The sequence below is a fragment of the Corvus hawaiiensis genome, chromosome 23 (genome assembly GCF_020740725.1).
Source record: "Corvus hawaiiensis isolate bCorHaw1 chromosome 23, bCorHaw1.pri.cur, whole genome shotgun sequence".
NCBI classification, from domain to species: domain Eukaryota; kingdom Metazoa; phylum Chordata; class Aves; order Passeriformes; family Corvidae; genus Corvus; species Corvus hawaiiensis.
In genome coordinates this window covers 845,406-853,071 of record NC_063235.1, presented here as the reverse complement: position 1 = coordinate 853,071, position 7,666 = coordinate 845,406, and the positions used below count along the sequence as shown (strand labels likewise).

At 51.5% G+C, this 7,666-nt stretch overlaps 1 long non-coding RNA gene across 2 annotated transcripts; it reads left to right on the top strand.

Moving 5' to 3' along the window:
* The first annotated feature begins 2,064 nt into the window (after positions 1-2,064).
* On the top strand, positions 2,065-7,666 carry LOC125337554. 2 transcript variants are annotated; one of them, XR_007208086.1, is made up of 3 exons: positions 2,065-2,336; positions 2,424-3,141; positions 5,792-7,666. It is a non-coding gene; the product is annotated as an uncharacterized LOC125337554 (long non-coding RNA). The 2 variants fall into 2 exon arrangements; XR_007208087.1 differs by having other exon boundaries at positions 2,065-3,141.

The window sequence follows — 7,666 nt, the reverse complement described above, 5'->3', positions numbered from 1 at the left end:
AATCCCTATAAATATTATGTTAATGAATGCCCTTAAAAAGGGGCTTGTGGGGTGGCGTTTGTGAGGACCCAAAGCCTGATTGGAACCGAACGAGCACTTCCCATCCCCCTGCAGGTTACTGAAAACAAAATAAACATAAATTCAGCAGTTTGTTAGGGGTTAAAAGAAGGCTCAGGTTGGACAGCAGCTAGGAATTGCTCCATGGAAAAGGGGCTCAGGCCTTGGAACTGCCCAGGAGGTTGGAGTGCCCTCCCCCAAGGCATCCAAGGAATTCCTGGACATGGCACGTCAGGTGGGGACAAAGTGGGGATGGGCACAGCTCGGACTCGATGACCTTGGAGCTCTTTCCAACCTCATTTCTGGATTCTGACACCATAATATTCCACCACATGACATCAATCACAATCCAATCCAATCAATCCAATCCAATCCAATCCAATCCAATCCAACCAATCCATCCATCCCACCCACCCATCCACCATCCCCATCCATCCCATCCCATCCCAACCCATCCCATCCCCCATCCATCCACCACCAACCCCACCACACCCACCCAACCCACCCATCCCATCCATCCATCCAACCATCCATCCCATCCATCCCATCCCACTCCCACCATCCCATCCATCCACCCATCACATCCCATCCCATCCATCCATCCCAACCACCCTCCCACCCACCCATCCCACCACCCACACCCACCAACCCCACCCACCCACCCCACCCACCCACCCATCCACCATCCACCCACCCACCCCACCCATCCCATCCCACCCATCCCCACCACCACCCACCCACCCACCCACCCCACACCACCCACCCACCACCCACCATCCCACCACCCCATCCCACCCACCACCACCCACCCACCCATCCCACCCATCCCCACCCCACCCCACCCCACCCACCCACCCACCCACCCTCCATCCCACCCACCCACCCACCCACCCAACCACCCACCCCACCACCCACCCACCCCACCCATCCCAACCCATCCCACCCACCCATCCCACCACCCAACCCACCCACCACCCACCCCACCCACCCACCCACCCATCCCACCATCCCACCCAACCACCCACCCCATCCCAACCCACCCACCCCACCCATCCATCCACCCACCCATCCCATCCCACCCACCACCATCCACCCACCCATCCCATCCACCATCCACCATCCCAACCATCCCATCCCATCCCCATCCATCCATCCATCCATCCCATCCCATCCACCCCATCCCATCCCAACCCCAACCCATCCCACCCACCCATCCCATCCCATCCCATCCATCCCATCCCATCCACCATCCCATCCCATCCCCATACCCATCCCCATCCCATCCCATCCCATCCCATCCCATCCCATCCCATCCCATCCATCCATCCCATCCCATCCCATCCCATCCATCCATCCATCCCATCCCATCCCATCCCATCCCATCCCATCCCATCCCATCCCATCCCATCCATCCATCCCATCCCATCCCATCCATCCATCCATCCCATCCCATCTATCCCATCCCATCTATCCATCCCATCCATCCCATCCCATCCCATCCCATCCCATCCCATCCATCCCATCCCATCCTATCCCATCCCATCCCATCCCATCCCATCCCATCCCATCCATCCATCCCATCCCATCCCATCCCATCCCATCCCATCCCATCCCATCCATCCATCCATCCCATCCATCCAATCCAATCCATCCCATCCCATCCCATCCTATCCTATCCCATCCCATCCCATCCCATCCCATCCCATCCCATCCCATCCCATCCATCCCATCCCATCCCATCCCATCCCATCCCATCCATCCATCCCATCCCATCCCATCCCATCCCATCCCATCCCATCCCATCCCATCCCATCCCATCCCATCCATCCATCCATCCCATCCATCCAATCCAATCCATCCCATCCCATCCCATCCTATCCCATCCCATCCCATCCCATCCCATCCCATCCCATCCCATCCCATCCCATCCCATCCTATCCTATCCCATCCCATCCCATCCCATCCCATCCCATCCCATCCCATCCCATCCCATCCCATTCCATCCCATCCCCCCCCAGCAGAGGTGTTCCCACCCCAGCCCCTCCTGGCAGGGAACGTTTCCTGTTCCCCCTCAGCTCCAAACCCCTCACACCAACAAAAGGAGCCCTGAAAGTCCTTAAAATCCCCTTTCCATTTTGGAACAATTAATGTCACCTGGTTTAAATAAATCCCTTAATTAGGAATTATCCTTTTTCCCATCGGCCTTGGCACAGCCTGGGGTTGGAGGTTGAGTGAGCGCTGCACATTTTTCATCTCCAAGCGCGTTTGGAGGACGCTGGGTGAGCTCGTGTCCTCCCTGATTATGCACAGGGCTGGGATTTGCATAGAGAAGTCAAATTTAATTCCTTTTTTCTTTTTTTGGGAAGGTTTCCTGGCGGAATGGAATTGCACAGACAGCACTGAAGGACTTGGGAAGGAGAGGAGAGAAAGTGAAACAGGACTGGGAGAGGCGGGGCTGCCTCAGGCCATCCCGGCAGCGCAGAGTGAGCGCCCCACCACACCCAGAATTTTGGGGGACGTGGGATTTGAAGGGAATGTTAAGAAGGGATGAAGGCTCAGGAAATGAAGTGGGAATGTGCAGTTCCTGCCTCGCTGTTGGACAGGAGCTGGGCTGAGCCTGCAGCTCTGGATGCGGATTCTGGATCCGAGTTTGAGATGTTCTGGATCCGGGTTTGAGATGTTCTGGATCCGAATTTGAAATGTTCTGGACCCGAATTTGAGATGTTCTGGATCCAAATTTGAGATGTTCTGGATCTGAATTTGAGATGTTCTGGATGTGAATTTGAGATGTTCTGGAGCCGAGTTTGAGATGTTCTGGATCCGAGTTTGAGATGTTCTGGACCCGAATTTGAGGTGTTCTGGATCCAAATTCGAGATGTTCTGGATCCGAATTTGAGATGTTCTGGACCCGAATTCGAGATGTTCTGGAGCTGAATCTGGATTTGAGGGCTTGGCCCTGTGCGGAAACTCCATCTGAACTCCTTCAGAACCCCATAAAAAAGGTGGGAATGTTCTATCCAGTGCTCCAAAGGTTTATCCCAACCAGTTCTCTCCACATGAGCCATCAGACAGCACAGCTGACAGGTAAAATCCCATTTTTTCCCCTGTGGAGCCAAGGACGGAGCTGTTCCTACAGGAATGGTTGGGCTGTTCCACAGAGGGCAAACCTACAGCGTGATCAGCCAAATTTTAGGGATCAAATCGTTTCATTGGAGCTCAAATGAATCCTAAAGAGGCACAGCCGCTCCTGCCAAGCAGCTGGATAATCCATTCCCTCTGGAATTCTGCTCTCCTGCTCACCCAGCACAGGGGGCATCACTTCAGTCCTCAAATTTTGGGTGCTGGAGGAATAAATCTTGAAAATCTGACCCAAAACAGCCATGAAAAATTCCCTCCTCCTCCCAAAACCTGAAGGTTTTGCAGCAGGGGGGAAATCAGCTGTTTATAACATCAATTCTTCTGGAATCTGGGCAAAATAAATGTGGAGATAACGAGTGAGGGATGGACAACTGGGAATCCTAAAGAAACCAGGAACTAGGAGGGAAATTGATGGGATATTCGGAGCATTCCTGAGCTCTGGCAGAGCACCCGTGTTGTTTTATTTCCTCAAAAATGAATATCCAGGGTTTTCCGCACTCCTCAAACACAGCCTGGAGGAATTCCGAGCTCCTAAACTCCTTCAGCAGAACGCGATTGAGAGCTGGGAATTTTCCATGAGGAAAAACTCATCCTAAACTTTATTTGGCTCGCTCATCCCTAAATAAATTGGCTTTGGGGCATTTTCCTGTAGGTTTAGGAAATGATTCTTTTTCATCTTCCCCCCCGAAATGATGATTTTGTTGTGTCCGTGCCGAGTTCCTCGCTCCAGTCAGCAGAGGGAATACTTCCCTCAGCAGAGAGGCCACCGGCACCAGGGCTCATGGAAAAGGCTGGAATTATCTCTGCTCTTGGAATTTTGGGAGCTTTCCCATTGGCTCCCTGCTCCACCCATGCTGGAGACCCCCAGGGTTCAAAGGTTGTGGCATTTCCAAGATTCCCAGCTCCTAAATGGGTCTAGAAAATTCCTGCTCCCTCTGGAATGATGCAGGGCTGGGCTGTGGCCTTCAGGAATCAGGCTGAAAGATTGGGGGGATTGAATTGATTTTAATTTACTTTCATTTAATTTCATTTAGTTTAATTCAGTTTAATTTTAACATCGATTTCTCCTGGATTTTCCAAACTCAGCCCCACCAAGTGGACACAAGTTTGAGAGCTCCAGCTCCAAAGGCAGACACTGGGAACGGGAATGGGAACGGGAATGGGAACGGGAATGGGAATGGGAACGGGAATGGGAACGGGAACGGGAATGGGAATGGGAATGGGAATGGGAATGGGAGAGGGATTGACTGGCACCAAAATTTGCAGATCCTGAGGGTTTTTCATGGATTGAAGGGTGCCTGGAATAACAGAGAGAGTCCTGGATGTGGGACACGTTTCCTGCAGAAAACAGGGATTTTGGAACTGTCGTTCCTGTCACTTTTTACGGAGGGTTCCCATTTTTGTCTACAACAGCAAACACACAAAGAGCAAAATGGGGCTTTTGAGGAAATTTTCCTTCTTCTGGTGAGGCCCTGGTCGAAGCTGTGGCTCCTTCTGGATCCCTGGAAGTGTCCAAGGCCAGGCTGGAATGCCCTGGGATAGTGGGAGGTGTCCCTGGTGGAACTGGATGCGTTTTAAGGTCCTTCCAACCCAAATCATTCCAGGATTCTGGAATCCCAGTGTGCTCGCTCCAATACAACTCAGCTTCCCGAAGGGATCTCCGGGGCCTCCCGATGCAGCTCCAGAGAAGAGCTGTTCTCTGACGCACTCTCCCACATTGCCCAGGCACGGCCCTCAGGGTGCTCCCAATGACATAAATTCCCAAGGGATTAAATTGATCCCTGGGGATTCTGTGGGAAGTTGGGCACTCACGGGACCTTTCCGCAGGTCAGGAACCTTTCCCTGGAAAAGGAGGGGATTGAACCCTGGCTTTGACCTTTCCCAGCTCAGGAACCTTCCTCAGGGATTTAATCCAGCCGCAAATCCCCGTGAGGTGACAAATTCCACCCCTCCTTCATCATCCCAGCCCCCCGCACGGCCCCCAGCCCCAAACTGGGGGATTTGGGCTCTCCAGATCCCGAATCCAGAGGTAGCTGGATCCAAACCCTCGGTGCGGGTTCAGTGCTGAACAAGAGGCTCCTTTTTCCATCCAAACCCGGACGAGCTTTGCCTTCATTCCCAGGGATTTGTTTTCCCTGCGGTGGGAAGAGCAGACGTGTCCCGTATCCATCCACACTTCCCTCCATTCCCAAGGAAGGGCTGGAATGAGAGCCCAGGCTCCAGGAACGAGGTGTGACCCAGCCAGAGCTCGTCCTCCTGCAGATTCCCAAAAAAACATCCCGGGGACAGCTCGTCCTCCTGAGCGGGATCCGTGTTGACATTTTGTCTGGAATTAATTCAGTCCCGCCTTTCAAATGCAAATATCCAGGGAAGAAATAACCCCAGATTTTTGGGGAATGTGTATAAATAACAGATAGAAATTTTATTATTTCCATATATTTATATATATTTATATATTTTATATATTATAGATTATTATATATTATATATTATATATTTTAGATCTTTATATATTTTATATATTTATACATTTTATATATTTATATAGATATTTATATATTTTAATTAACGAATTAAATTTTTTTCCCCCCTTAAGGAACGGGTTGTGCTGGAGCTGGAGCCCTTTGCAATCCCTCAGTCCCACGACATTCCCGGGTGAACAGGACATGGAAATGTTCCTTTTCCTCATCTTCAATAAATATAAATAATTAAAGCCTGGCTTTGACTGAAGCTCGTTCTGCTTTAAAAGCTGCTCTTTGCTCCCATTTTGTTTTTTCCTGGTGAGCTTCCCAAAAACCAGCAAAGCTGAGACAGGAGGATTTGGGAATCAGCAGAGTGTTTGGAGAACATTCCAGAAGTAAGGCAGAATCTGCTAATTAGTGCTGTATGCACAGGGAGTTGGATGCTCTTGGCTCTTCCCACTGGAGCACACCTGGAACTTTTGGAGGCTCAACAGCATTTCCTTTCCACTGGATGTGATATTTCCCATCCCGATTCTGCCTGAGGACGTTCATATCCACGAGAAAACCTCTCCTTTGCTCCCCGCAGTGGGGTTTACGTGGATTTCTCATGCCTGAACTCATCCACCTTTCCCTACAACCTCATGGCAGGAGTTTCACATCCTGCTTCTGTCCAGGGACGTTCATATCCATGGACAAATCTCTCCTTTGCTCCCCTAAAGTGGTTTTAATGTGGATTTCTCCTCCCTGAACTCATCCACCCTTCCCTACGAACTCAAGGAGAAGCCTCTCCTTTTCTCCCCTAATGTGGATTTTATGAGGATTTATCTTCTCTGAACTTGTCCATCCTTCCCTACAAACTCCTGGCATCCTCTGGAAGGAGTTTCCCATCCCGATTCTGCCTGAGGACGTTCATAACCATGAGAAAACCTCTCCTTTGCTCCCCACAGTGGGTTTTACGTGGATTTCTCATGCCTGAACTCATCCATCCTTCCCTGCAAGCTCATGGCAGGAGTTTCACATCCCGGTTCTGTCCAAGGACGTTCATATCCATGAGAAAACCTCTCCTTTACTCCTTCCTCCCGTACTTTGATGACCTCTGGCTCTCCCTTTGGATCAGGCACTGAATTACCAATTCCTGGGCGGTTTTCCCATGTTTTTCCCAATCCTTGCTGGGCAGCAGGACGGATGTCCTTGGTGTGAAGGGGGCTCAGGGGTGGGAATAATGGGATCAAGGCCTGTCCCTGGGCAAAGCCCGATCATTCTGTGAGGGTTCATCAGAAATTCCACAAGAATCAGGGCTGGAATTGTCCCTGAGACATCCTGGAATGGCCAGAGCAGCAGGAATGCGCTCCTGCCCCGCGGGCAGCCAGAGGAGGTGTTAATTCTCTCCTCAAACAGGTTTATTATGGAACAAGATGTCCCAAAGCCCCTTCCAGGCATCCACAGGGACCGGCACAAACCCCGACACAAATCCCAACACAAATCCCTCTTTGTGTGACCAGGAGCTGCTTTTCCAAAATATCCCCCCCAGGAGCCCCTATCCCTGGGAATGTGTTCTTGGACCTCTCTTTGCATTTCTAGGAGCTTTTCCTGGTGCCACAAATCCCTCTGGGAGCACAGCTGGGATCTGCCGGGATCAGAGTCGGAGGCACCATGGAGGAAAAGCCACACTGAGGTTCCATTCATCCTGCTCCAGAGGCCTGGGAATGTGCAGGATTTTAGGGAAAGGACGTTGTTTTCCTTCCAGAGGCTGCTGATAAACACTGGCAGCTCATTGCCAGGGCTGAGCCAGCAAAGAGCTGGCACCTCTGGATGTGCGGCAGGAAAGCTTTGGGATCTGAGGGAAAAGGCTTGGGGGAAAGCTGGGAAAGCCGGAGTGGCTGGGAAAGGGCTGGAATTACATCCCAGACAGGGATGGGACACGGGGAGAAGCCACTCAAGGGTTTGTGGTGGCCACGAAGGTTTGGCTGGTACAGTCAGAGCACAAATAAAATCGGAACATTCCTGGA